Genomic DNA, 11,792 nt, shown 5'->3' on the forward strand with positions numbered 1-11,792 from the left:
CTGTCTAACCATGGCAACATAACAGAGGTGGATGAAAGGCTTACAGAACAAGGTGGAACCTCTGACAGTTCAGGAGATTCGTTGTTCACCTCTCTCTGCTAATATCTCTGCCATGACTACCCACCAGAGTTCTACGAGTTTCCACTAACAAATCAACACACACAAAACCAGATTAAGCAACTTCTCTCCGTTTGTCATTTCGGATCAGCGTAGGTCTCGCACTGCTCCAGGCCGCGGCTTCTTCCAACAAAAAGCCTTGTGTCATATTCATCAAGTGACGCAGAGAAAGGGCGAAAGAAAAAACATACAGAACAATTGTTTCTTTTGACAAAATTGTTACGCCAGTTTTTAGTAACTATGGGGCAGATTTATGAGCCCCTTGCGCCACTTTTGCGTCACTTTTCCCATGTTAAAAGTGACGCAAAAGTGGCGCAAGGGGCTCATAAATCTGCCCCTATGTTATTAAGCCGATCCATAAGTAAAACGTATTTGTGTTTTTATAGGTACTGTATAGCTCTACCATGTTTCCTTGGCCACTTCAAAACGCTAGTGTTGGAAGCGCCAGGACCTTGCTAGTAATGAAAGATGGCCGCTTCAGTACTTGATAAAGTGCAATGTATCCGAGCACATAAGCCTGACATGGCGCCGGACGTGATGATCCCGAAGGATTATTCATAGCAGGGTGTGTAGATGCCTAAACGTGAATTCCATGTTGCGTATATGATGCACAAGCTAGTAAAACACGTGTAGCATTGCGGAGTTACGTAAGGAACATGTCTGACGCCTGAATGAAGTGTGTCCAAAGCGGTGTCGCAGTTGTTGGGGCTAATTAGACAGCACATTCCTCAGTCACTGCCAGGAAGACCACGTGACGTGCCGGGACAGGATACGCAAACAGCCTCCTTTCAAACTAGAGCCTAGAACTTGTTTACATAAACCAAAGTCAGATCCCAGAACTGCCACAGTGAAGGCAGCGCTCAAAGATGTTTGTAGCGTTTGCTCTTTCTGGACGGATTCTAGTGATTTTGTTAACAGCTGCTACAGCACCTTGCCAGCTAACAAGTCAACTAACTACTGTGTACTCAGCCTTGGCGTAGATATTTTCAGTGGGTGACTCAGAGGGTTTCAGGCCAAGAAACTCAGCTGAGAAGGAGGCACACATACTATTCATTCAACTGGGCGTGGGCGCTTCTGTGGGAACCGGAGTGAGTTACCACCCTGAGTCGGTGTATCACGCTCGCTGTTGGGTGATACTGTAATATCAATAATTAGAGTGAGAAGCCAGCAAATTAATAGCACTAAGAGCAAAAAACAAAACATAGTGCGACAAACGTCGTCATGTAAAACAACGATAAAGACTTCAGATTTCAAAAAGTGTATTTCCTTAGCAGGCGGATGCGCTCCACTGTAGTCTATAATAATCACGGCCACTGAAAGTATGCGATTTTCCATTTTCTGCATAATTATGGATTTGCTGCATTTGCCACATAATCCATCATCTGCTGCATAGTCTGAGGCAGTGGTTCCCAAACTTTTGACTCCTAAGGACCCCCAGTGAGTCACTACTGGAAGCCAGGGACCCCCAAGCAATTTGTATGATTTATATTTCAAACATTAAAACAGTAATTAAAAAAAAAAAAATAAATACGGGAGGAGGAGCCTAGCGCGCATCCAAGATGGTCGCGTGAGCACAGGGCTCCCCGGACCCTTGCTGCTCCTCGGAATTTATCCTGAGAATATCCTGATGTGGTTTATGGAATCTGGCAGATGAAGACCGGCTGAGCACGTATCTCTTTTCAGAACTCGAATCGGACCTGGGAATCCTGAGTTGTCGTTGTTCGAACTTTTGGGACCCACCCGACGGAGGTGCCCGGGACGAAGGTGATCCGTGGAGCCGTGTCGTAATTGAACAACAGCGGCTGCAGTGCGGTGCCAGTGGCCGCTCTACCACTTTCGGTTTCACTTTCGGACTTCAGGGGGCTGGCCGGCGAACGCTCTTGATGTGGCGGGGTGTTTCCTTGGCCTCTGCGCGAGGCTTTGTCTCCACCTGCCACTAGTGTGCCCATCGCCCTGGGTCCCCCCGCACCGCTATATTGTGGTCTCTGGTGAGGCGCTGGTCTGCGGTGCCGTTGCCCCTACGACTCTTGATCGGCGGTCCCCTTCGGGGTCCGTGACCACATGGGGGGCAAGGGGGGCCCCGAGGGGCGTAAGACTAAGGCCTCCCTCCGCGGGGGACCGGTCCAGGCCAACAACATGGACCGCTACACTCAGGGCAGAGGGTCCCCTGGAGCGACCGGCCCCCCCCGGACGCCGCCGGTGGTGGCACGACCGTCTCTCCGGAGCTTTCCCTGCAGGACATCATGGGCGCCATTGATGGCATCAGGGAAACCATCGCCACGCAATACGAGGCCCTGGCCCGTAAAATCGACACGGTGGCCATCGATGTCACCTTAATTCGGGCAGATCTCTCCAAAACTAACGAGAGGGTCCAGGCTCTTGATGCGCGGACCTCCACCCTTGGTGCGGATGTGTCGGACCTGCAGGCCGCGCTGGGTGACATCAAGGCGGTCAACGATCAGATGGCCCGGCGGCTGGAGGACTTCGAGGGACGGGCCCGACGCAACAATATCCGTGTCATAGGCGTACCGGAGTCCTCCGACAACCGCCCGGTTGACCTCCTGGTCGAGGAACTCATCCTCCAACAGTTGACCCCGGCAGGCCTAAGTAAGTTCTTTGCCGTGGAGCGGGCCCATCGAGTTCCGGGCGGTCGGCCACGGCCGGGGGCCCCCCCGAGGCCTATCTTGGCCAAACTGTTCCACTATAGAGACCGAGATGCGATTCTGCAGGCCTCACGGGTCCACGGCCCAGTTCGTCATGAGAACTCATCCATTAACTTTTATCCGGACTTTACCCAACTTGTCCAGAAACAGCGGATGGGATTCCAGGGGGTGAAGCGTCGTCTCCGTGAACTGGGCCTCAAGTACTCTATGCTCTACCCTGCAAAACTCCGAGTGGAACATGAGGATCGGACTGCCTTTTTTGACTCTCCTGTGGCCGTGAGTGACTGGCTGGACTCGCTGCCGGACAGAGGTGGCCGTCCCGGGCCCTCTGCAGGCGCCGAAGGTGACGGGTCCACTTTGGAGTGACTTTTGGTCCTTGATTTTGCCATTTTGCACTGTTCAGCTGGGTCTTACTTCTTTTGTTTATTTTGTCTCACTAGGACCTGTGTGGGGGGCGGGCGGGGACGGGTCCCTTTCCTCCTCCGGGGTCTTTTCGTAGAATGGGGTTAGTAGGGCGACAGGCACACTGCAAGTTGGGGGGGTTTTTTGGCCCGCAGGGGTGCAGGGTGGGGGGAGTTGGATTTGGGGAGGGGTTGGGGGGAAGGAGGGGTTGTTTTGCTGTGTGTTTTCTGTTTGCAGGGCGAGGTATTGATTTTTGTCCAGACTTGGGAACTGTGCTACTGACTGGGGGGCCTTTGATCTATCGGAGGGGATGGGGGGGGACGGGTTGAGACTGATGTCATGGAACGTCAATGGGTTGGGGGACCGTATCAAACGGGGTGTAGTACTGCAGTATTTGCGTCGTCTGACTCCTGATGTGGTGTTTCTCCAGGAGACGCATCTGGTTGGTAATGTTTGTCATGCAATGAACAGGGGGGGATACCGCCTCGTGGCCCATTCTGGTTTCACAACTGGTTCCAGGGGGGTGGGCATTCTCCTGCGATCCTCACTTCCGTTGGATATCACTAGGGTAGTCTCGGATGACAGAGGGCGCTATGTGTGTCTGACTGGGAGGTGGGAGGGGCAGCCCCTTTCCCTGGTCTCAGTTTACGTCCCCCCGGGCCTCCAGAACTCCACCTTCACGGACCTGGGTCGAATGCTGCTTGAACTTCCGGATAGTCTTTTGCTTATGGGCGGGGACTTTAATTCGGTGGTTTCGGGTGACCTGGATCTTCACCCACCCAGGGCCCTCCCCGCTGCCCAGGCATGGCTTGGTGGACTGTTGGAGACCTTCGGCCTGGTAGATAGTTGGAGATTAATGCATCCGACCCAATGTCAGTACACCTTTCACTCTGGGGCGCATGGGAGTCTTTCTAGGTTAGACTATTTCCTTATGCCCGCGGCGCAGACTGGTCGGATTCGAGAGGTTAGGCACCTGGCACGGGGTATCTCCGACCATTCCCCGCTGTGGCTGCTCTTTGACACTGAGTCGCGGTCTGCAGGGCGGATCGCTCCCATTAACCCGTGGTACCTGCGAGACCCTACGACTCGCGACAACCTGGTCAAGGCTATGGACCAATACTTCCTTGAAAACGAGGGGTCGGTGTCGTCCGCAATGTCCCTGTGGGAAGCCTTTAAAACCGTAATCCGCGGACACGCCCTCTCCCAGATAGTGGTGGCTAAGAAGCTCAAGAGTGAGGCAGTGGTGAAGCTGGAGACTGACATCTCGGGGCTGGAGTCGGCCTTGGAGACTGGTGTCACTCCGGACGGGCTACATGCCCTCAGCCTGAAACAGTTTGAGTACAGGTCTCTTGTCACTGACGCGGCCAAAACGATGTATAGGGGGCAGCAGGGTCGATTGTATGATGCCGGGGACAAGGCGGGAAAGTTGATTGCGTGGCTGGATAAGAAGGAGAGAGTTAATCGTGTGGTCCCGGAGCTGCGTGTCTCGGATGGAGTGTGTGTGACTGAGCCTGGTGAGATTGTGGAATGTTTCGCTGACCACCTCCGGGCCGTGTACTCCCCGGTGACTGATAGGGATGAAGAAGACTCTCGCCTTCTGCTTAGGGATATTGCTTTGCCTTGCCTGTCCGTCGACGACCGTGAGCAGCTGGACGCTCCCTTGTCTGTAGATGAAATAGCAACTGCGATTCGGTCCCTTCGTTCGGGCAAGGCGATGGGTCCCAACGGTCTGCCTATTGAATTATATAAGTTGCGCCCGGATAAACTCGCGCCCTTCCTCCGTCGTATGTTTCAAGAGTCCCTTGAGGCAGGTTCCCTTCCTGACGACCAGCGTCTGGCTACGATAGTCGTGATCCCCAAGGACGGTAAGCCACGAGACCGCTGTGCCTCCTACAGGCCTATTTCACTGCTAAACGCAGAGCCTAAAATCCTGGCTAAAGTCCTTGCCAATCGTTTGTTGAGCGTCATCTGCGATCTGATTCATCCTGATCAATGCGGCTTCATCCCTCATCGTAACACCGCTCTTAACTTGCGGCGTCTTCACGGCGCCCTCGCCAGGGCGGAGTACCTCTCCGAACCAGCCGTGCTGGTTTCTTTAGATGCCACGATGGCCTTTGACACCATCGAGTGGCCATTCCTTTGGGCTGTCTTGACCAAATTCGGCTTTGGGGAAGGATTTCTTGGCTGGGTGAAGCTTCTTTACACGGGACCCATGGCTCAGGTGGTGGTTAATGGGCGGGTCTCTCGGCCCTTCGCTCTCGGTAGGGGTACGAGGCAGGGGTGCCCGTTGTCCCCTCTGCTCTTTGCTCTTGCCCTGGAGCCGCTCGCTGCTTGGCTCCGCTGGGAGCCCTCGATCAGAGGGATCCGGTGGGCCCCGGGCTTCGAGGATCGGGTCTCGTTGTATGCGGACGATATTCTCCTGTATCTCACCTCGCCGCGGCGGTCGCTTAATGTTCTCTTTGATGTTCTGACTTCCTTTGGGAGAAATTCGGGTCTAACGATCAACTGGTCTAAATCCTGTGTCTATCCTATCTCCGGTGACCCTCCTCTCTTGCCGCCGCGGCTCCCGATCCAATTATCTCTGTCCGGCTTCAAATACCTGGGGATATACGTCTCGTTGGACCCGGTGGCTCGCTATGAGCAGAATCTCCTGCTTCCACTTCGGCGTTTGAGGGAGGACACGGCTCGGTGGTGTAAGCTGCCCTTGTCCCCGCTGGGTCGGGCAGCACTGTTTAAAATGCTGTCCCTTCCCAGATTCCTCTATGCACTTCAGAACTCCTTCGATGTCATTCCTGTGTCCTACTTTCGGGAGGTGGAGAGCCTGCAGAGGAGACTGGTGTGGGACGGACGGGCGCGTATCGCTCTGGCAAAGCTTACTCTCCCCTGGTACGACGGGGGCATCGCGCTTCCCGACATTCGCAGGTATTATTGGGCCTCACAGCTATCGGCCATTAATCATGCCACGTATGCGCCTGGCTTGAATCCGGCGTATGGGATGGATAAATTCCTGCTTCCCGGCGGAAACTATAACAGGGCACTTTACTCCAGATCGGCTGGACGGACCCTTACGGGCCCTACTAAGATTGCGGTGCGGATCTGGAAGGCGGCCAATGTAGCCATGGGCTGGAGTGAGCGATTAACGTGTGCTACTCCTCTGTTTGCCTCCGACCGACTGGGAAGCCTCTGGACAACGAAGGGGTTTGACCGTTGGGACACGATCGGTATTAGTAGAGTGGGAGACTTATGGATTAAGGGTGCGGTTAAAACATTTGCGGCGCTCCAGAGCGAATACGAACTTACGGGAACGGAGTTCTTTCGCTACGCCCAGGTTCGGCATGCCCTGCTCTCGGTATTTGGGGCGGGGACCAAGATCCCGGCTTCTTCGCCTCTCGAGGACCGGATACTCGATGGTCATGTCCCCGACAGTACTATCTCTTTAATTTATAAAAAACTTATCAATAATCGGGCTGACCTCTTGGTGCGCCTTCGGGAGGCGTGGACAGGGGATGGGGTGGAACTGGACGACGAGGACTGGCAGTCCGCACTGTCGTCCCCCAAGGAAGTGGCCATTCCAGCCCGTCTCCGCCTGGTCCAGCTAAAGATTCTCCACCGGGTGTATGTGACGGGTCCCTGTTTGGTCTCGATGGGATTTTCTGAAGACGGGCTCTGTAAGCGGGGGTGTGGGCTCAGTGCCACCTTTCTCCATATCCTTTGGGAGTGCCGCGAGGTGGCGGAATACTGGCGCCGGGTACATGTGGTCATGGGCCGGGTCACCGGGGTGGCGCTTCTGCCGGAGGTGCGTCGCTGTGTCCTGAATGTGTGGGAGCCCAATGATTATAACGCGGCACAGACTCGGTGGGCGGCCCTGGGGAACATGATTGCCAAGAGAGATATAGCGCAGCTTTGGGGTTCCCAGCGGCCTCCCACCGTGTCCGTCTGGAAGGAGAACATGGACTGGTGCATGTTCAGGGAGAAGACTGTGTATGTGGCTCGTGGTAAACCGGGGGCATGGGGGAGGATCTGGGGGCAATGGAACGCGTATCGTGGGGGTATCTGTACTCCCCCCCCTAGTGGACACCGATATTGCTTTGTCCCCCTGACCCTTGATGGTTCCTTGCGATTTTTGGAACAACCGAATATAGACGTTCCTCTCCCGTGACCCCCCCCCCCGACCTATCAGTACTCCTTCCTCTTGATAGCTACTTGAAGGTCTGAAGTAGAGTCCCCCGGAGGTAGCCTGACCCACACTTTTTGCCCTTATGCCTCGCCTTTTGTTTTTATTTGTTATTTATGTTAATCTTATGTATCCTGCTTCCCTAGGACTATCCGGAGCCATGTACGGGGCTGGGCCCCGGGAGCCGATTATTGCCTCAACAACTGTATGATCCTTTCTGAATCTAGCGGCCGGCCCTGGTGGTTGTAGGCCCATGCTTGTAATTGATTTATTGTTCAATAAAATTCTATAAAAAAAAAAAAAAAAAAAAAAATACACGTGTGCACACAAAACAAATAATCAAATTACTAAAAGTTTTAGTATTTTATATTGAAAGAATTTGCAAAAAATGAAAATTTTTAATGGGAAGGTTGGTGCTGCATCTCCGTGACTAACTTTCAAATCGTTGGTTTTATTTCGCAGTACGAGGCTCCTGCCAGGGCCAGACTGGAACCTCAAAGCAGCCCTTGCAAATGTTTTCAGACTAGTCCCCATACAGTGCACACCAACTGCAGTGAGTGAGCCAGACTACTACAAATGGTGCTTTGGGAGGCTCTCCCCCAAGAAAATTTAGGAATCAATGGTGCATTCTACAACACATTTATCATTATATATTGAACTGTATTAGCTTTTAAAGAAAAGTAAATCATGTCCTTACTATACATCAAGATACAACAATTTTTGTTGGGGTTCTTTAATGATTAATACACATAAACAACTTATGAGTCTAATATGGTTAAGGACCTTGACACAATAGTAAAGGAGATGCTAAAGGTAGTGAGACTGCGAAATCATGTATGCCTATGTGTGTATATATACAACTATGTATGATTCCCATCATCCACCCGACGTGGTTAGCTTCATCATCTGGGAACCTAGGGACTTTTTCAGAGAACCATCTTCTACTTGAGAATTGTAGATCCTGGTCTCATGAATCTCCCAAACCATTCAATGGTGTGATGTTGTTGTTCGATGAAGATAGGGTGAGATGGCTGCAGTGCTTGTGAAAAGTGCTAGTGTGTGAGTGCTATTTAAAAATTATCTAACAAGGCACTAAGAGAACTTTATTGAATCGATACCTTGTTGACAATGTCTAAAAACAGTGCTGTAACAGTTTCAAAAGTATAATAACTGTGTTGGGGAAGGTCTACATGTTTCTGCTACTGGACGAAATTCATCCAAGCTTTCATCAGGACCAATAAAGCTACTGCAATAATCAATAGTGCCAAAGTGACTAAAAAGTAATATATACAACCTGGACCCAAGTGGGGGCCAAGAGACTCTGTTGGAAGTAGTTTTACTTCACTGACCCAATTAGTGGTGGGTGTGCGCCTCACCTCACCTGGCAACTGCTCAGGTATTTGGAGGCCCCGCACTATCCGTCGGTACCTCTTGTCGGAGCTGAGCTCGAAGGGGAGGCCACTAAGAGCAAAAAACAAAACATAGTGCGACAAACGTCGTCATGTAAAACAACGATAAAGGCTTCAGATTTCAAAAAGTGTATTTCCTTAGCAGGCGGATGCGCTCCACTGTAGTCTATGATGATCACGGCCACTGAAAGTATGCGATTTTCCATTTTCTGCATAATTATGGATTTGCTGCATTTGCCACATAATCCATCATCTGCTGCATAGTCTGAGGCAGTGGTTCCCAAACTTTTGACTCCTAAGGACCCCCAGTGAGTCACTACTGGAAGCCAGGGACCCCCAAGCAATTTGTATGATTTATATTTCAAACATTAAAACAGTAATTAAAAAAATAAACACACGTGTGCACACAAAACAAATAATCAAATTACTAAAAGTTTTAGTATTTTATATTGAAAGAATTTGCAAAAAATGAAAATTTTTAATGGGAAGGTTGGTGCTGCATCTCCGTGACTAACTTTCAAATCGTTGGTTTTATTTCGCAGTACGAGGCTCCTGCCAGGGCCAGACTGGAACCTCAAAGCAGCCCTTGCAAATGTTTTCAGACTAGTCCCCATACAGTGCACACCAACTGCAGTGAGTGAGCCAGACTACTACAAATGGTGCTTTGGGAGGCTCTCCCCCCAAGAAAATTTAGGAATCAATGGTGCATTCTACAACACATTTATCATTATATATTGAACTGTATTAGCTTTTAAAGAAAAGTAAATCATGTCCTTACTATACATCAAGATACAACAATTTTTGTTGGGGTTCTTTAATGATTCCCTTATTATCACCCTCCAACAGTGTCTCTCATCACTCCATAGCTCCTCTGTCACATGTATTTTATTTGTTTTATAGCATCTCTCTTGCCATTGTAGGATGTCAGAGCACTTTACATCACACACATATAGAGACAATGAATCCTATGTGTAAATCAGTGTATAGAAAATGTTACATAAGGCAAAGGGGACTACAATGTGTAGGATTCACTTGTCAGTCATACTGGGAGGAATTTGTAAAGAGTGCTTGCTCTGGAGAAGTGCAAACTCAGGTTTCAGAACATAACATAGTGGTTAGCATTGACTTTAACAATAAAAATGTGTTTCCACACAAAGAAACCTTTTTAGCAGCATCAGAATAATGAAAGACTGGGAAAAACATAAGTTACAAACTTGTACCATGCAGTTTGCAAACAGCTCTTTGATGACAGTTTATAGGTCTAGGTGTTGGATCACGATTGTCACTTATGAACTGCACAGTAACAAAAGAATCTCAGTGACAAAAGCAGTAACCCACTCCCACTAACCTATGCACATGAAATACTGTCTTTTTAGAATGTATGGTACACATTCTTTGCAGTAGGCATATTAACCCTCTGTGCTACATTAGAAATGTCAAAGCTGCCACTGGACAAAACGCTTATCTCTCTCCAGCAGGTTCAGTAATCACCAGTTATCTTGACACTTTCATTGTTGCTCGAAAACTGCTAATTATACAAGGAACTTTGGAATGTTTTTAAAACTGTTGTCTGAGGACCCCCTGGGAATGTGTCACGGACCCCTGGGGGTCTGCGGACCACAGTTTGGGATTTTAACAAAAAATGTTTCTAGCTCGAACAGATCAAAAGTTACTAAAAACGTGGCAATGTGAAGCCACGTGTTGGAAGGCTTTCTGCAAAGGTTGACTGGTTCTCTTTTCGTTGCTTATTGCTCTATTTGGGTGTTAATCTGGCACTTATAGGGTGAATCCTTTGCTGAGACAGTGGTTGTCTGTGCAAAAGTGACAAAATACGGAAGTCAAACTATCACAAAATGCGCTGCATTACGCCACATCATTTGCCTTTTCCTTGCTGCATAATTTAGTCAAACTTTCCGCATAATTTGGCCCTCCCTGCTGCATGATACCAGCAGCCCAGATAATAGACTATTCAAATATACACGAGAGCTTTTTGCACAGCATGCATCACAAACTGATGTATTTCAAAGTGTTCTGAAATATGATAAAGGAAAAGGACGCAAAGTGAAATAATGTATTTCAATCAATCTTTTTATTGTACAGTTTCTTTTTAAAACTGTATAATAAAATACCATGTACAAATAAAAACATTTTTCTCATTGAAATACAATTTCAAATTTATATTATATAAAAAAACGTTAAAAAGCGGAAATCCAATGGACACTTAGCAGATTCAAATCTAATTAAATTATTAAAAACCTATTGCGTACCTACCTCTCAAACCAGCTTGTTTAAAGAGTAGTCTCGGATATTTTCATCGATTTTCCAATACCGTTGGACATGTCAGGAGCATGTATTGTCTATCACCATTAAAAGACAATTCCTTGGCCACTAGTCTTAAATGTCTTTTTACTGCAGTAGCATATTCACTTTTTCCTAACATATTTATGTAAAGTATTTGACTAGAATCACACAAGGTAGTCAAGCTGGAAGCCAGGATTGATTCTAGGTTTCCTGGTTTCACTTTCTGAAAATCCGCACTATAAGGGCATTTCTTTTTAAACATGAGATCGCTACAACACAAGGTTTTATAAAATGGATTCATGTGATGTATTAGTGTTTTTAGTGTTGGATTCGGCCTTCCCCATCTCTTAAATTGGGATGAACACCTTCCTCCATGCACAACCACCTCTGATGGGGAAGGGTCTCTGTTATATCCTCCTAAGTGTCATTGTATGTAATCCAGCCTAGCTGTCTCCTAGCTGCTCAGCCAGAGTGAGAGACGGCAACGGAATGTTGGTGTGACTGTGATGCATGGAATGCCTGGGTGCCCGTGTGGATGAGTGGTGACAGTTAGAGATGGGCTGAGCAGCAGGGAGGCTGCTCCTGATGGGGCTGGAGTAAGGGCTGGCAACTGGAGTCAAGATTAATATTACTTAGAACATGGAACTAATAAAGAAGTCTCCTGAACTCTACCTGTGTCTACCTGTGTAAGGGCACAACAGTCTCAAATCAGGGTGGAAGCTGGTG

Source organism: Triturus cristatus, chromosome 8 (genome assembly GCF_964204655.1).
Source record: "Triturus cristatus chromosome 8, aTriCri1.1, whole genome shotgun sequence".
Taxonomy (NCBI): domain Eukaryota; kingdom Metazoa; phylum Chordata; class Amphibia; order Caudata; family Salamandridae; genus Triturus; species Triturus cristatus.